Raw genomic sequence first — 2,274 nt, 5'->3', positions numbered from 1 at the left:
GCCCGCCGCCGCCGCCAGCAAGCGGGGACGGAGCAGCGGGACAGGCTCTGCCGCTGCGGTCGCAGCGCGGGTAGCGCCAGGCAGCGCCCGGGGCAGCCCCAACGGGGTCCTACGGGCGGGGAGCGCCCAACCGCCGCGCGGCAACGTCACTACGCGGGGCCACGGCGCGTCAGCGGGAGGAGGATGACGTCATGTCGCTACAGGGGACGTTCTATAGAGCGGAGCTGGATTTGAGCCCTGCCTGGGAGCGCCGCACTGGGACCGTGGGGAGATCACCAGCGATTCGCAGGGGTCCGTCCTGGTCGTCTCCGATTTAAAAGAAAACAAACCACCCTAATTTTCGGTTAAAGAAAAGTAACCCCAAATCCACATTTTTCCATGATTAAAATTAAACATGACACACACGGTTTCATTTTAATAATGGAAAGATATGGGATTACTTTTTTTTAATCCCTAATTTTTGGTTACAGTAACCCCAAATCCACATTTTTCCATGATTTAAATGAAACACTACTGATATAGATCTCTCTCTCTCTATGTGTTGATAGATAGATAGATCTATTGATAGATATAGTGAGGATTCATTTAAATCATGGGAAAATGTGGATTTGGGATTACTTTTTTAAAACATCACCAATTTTCAGTTAGAGAAAAATAACCCCAAATCCACATTTTCCCATAATTAAAAAAAATAAATAAAAAAAACGCACTGCTAATATAAATTTAGATAGATACAGTGATGTTTCATTTTAAAATCATGGAAAAATGTGGATTTGGGGTTGCCTTTTTTAACTGAAAATTGGGGATTTTTTTAAGTCAGAGAAAACCAGGATCCTGGCTGATTAAGAACAGTAATAACAACAACACAAGAACAAGCTATTACCTCATGCCATATTACCTGATAATTATTTAACATATTTTCTCTTCTGATGTTATACTTTAGTATGAACTTTTCTTTATGCAATTAACTTAGTACCATTAGTCTTAGTCATTCATTGTATTTGAAGTTTGTAGGCTATGTTTATGTTCCTAGATTATGTCCACTCGGCACACTCCAAATTCTGGAATTTGGTTTTATTCCTATTCTGGAATATCAGAACAAAGTCTCATTTTAAATTTTCTCCTCAGTTGGGTTTTTCCATGGAGGACTCCCCGAGGCAAAGGGGCAGGATGAACGGGTACTAAGAGATATACATCCAGTCTTTTGTATGTACATGACCAACTTGACATGACGTGAGCGAGCCAGAAAAAGATCATTCTGTCTCTGTGCAGAGTTCTAGCAACTGACAAGGAGTCATAAAAATTAAGTTGCAAAGTGCCCTATTCTCCTATCCGGTTGCCCAGTTACAGTAGTACTTCGCACTCCTGTTGCTGTTTCAGTCTGAGCCTCTCAAAGGATCTCACAAATATTGATTTAACTACACAATAACTTGTTTGCTAAAAACATTCATGAGCCTGAGCCACACTACCGACTATTAACTATAGTAGTGGCCATGTTTCTCCAAGTTTTTAGTTGAAACTGGCCCAAACTGCAAAATTCAAACTTGTTGTTTGAACAGCCCAAAGCTTGCAAGTGTTGGGATGCAAGAATTTGGGTCAATTAACTATATGAATAAGGACTAATGGTGCATTGATTCTTGTTCCAACCAATTCTTTGGTTTTAGCTGGTCTGAGGCCTGCCTTATTTTTTAATTAAAACAAAATTTCATATAGTACTAGGTTTATGATAATAAGCATGAAAAAAAATATTTGATCATAAGATCATTCCCTGGCTACAAAATGACTTTGACAGATGTAGCAAAGCTGTTCAGCTGTTAAAACTCTTAGTCCAACAGCAAGAGTCAGCACAAACCGAAAGGACTGTGCATGCTGTTTAATGATGCAGGACCAGACAAGTTTTTCAGAAACAATCTCTACCTCTCAGTGTTCAACTCAGTTGCAGAAACTCCCAAGATAAACTTGGCAGCAGGGTTAAAAAGACAACGTAAAACATGGCACAAGCGTTGAGTATTATTTATGAATTTTACACCAGTTTCCCTGTTAGCCACAGATGGACCCCTTGCTTGATTTCTAAAATACGAGGAATTACCTGCCCAAGTCAGCTATATTTACCAAAAAGTAGATGATCCAGATACAAATTTAAGGAAGCATATTCCCAGTAGAGAAGTCTACACTTTTCCTGCTTGATCTTCCTTCACTGGTACTACCAGTTGTGCAACCTACAAGAAGTTGTTTTTAAAGGATCCAGTTCTGCCCAGCTCATTTGGAGCAAGT

At 40.6% G+C, this 2,274-nt stretch overlaps 1 protein-coding gene across 1 annotated transcript in view; it reads right to left on the bottom strand.

Annotated features, from left to right (window-relative positions):
- Positions 1-2,274, bottom strand: part of UPF2 (UPF2 regulator of nonsense transcripts homolog (yeast)) — a 127,582-nt gene extending 125,308 nt beyond the window's left edge. Inside the window, exon 1 of the mRNA XM_019509566.1 lies at positions 2,113-2,274. The gene's annotated coding sequence lies outside the window, so the exon portion shown is untranslated. The remainder of the gene's footprint in view (positions 1-2,112) is intronic.

This window comes from Gavialis gangeticus, unplaced genomic scaffold (genome assembly GCF_001723915.1).
Source record: "Gavialis gangeticus isolate Ggan-Ray unplaced genomic scaffold, GavGan_comp1, whole genome shotgun sequence".
NCBI lineage: Eukaryota > Metazoa > Chordata > Crocodylia > Gavialidae > Gavialis > Gavialis gangeticus.
Note: the sequence above shows the minus strand (reverse complement) of the source record. Positions and strands in the feature narration are given on the sequence as shown.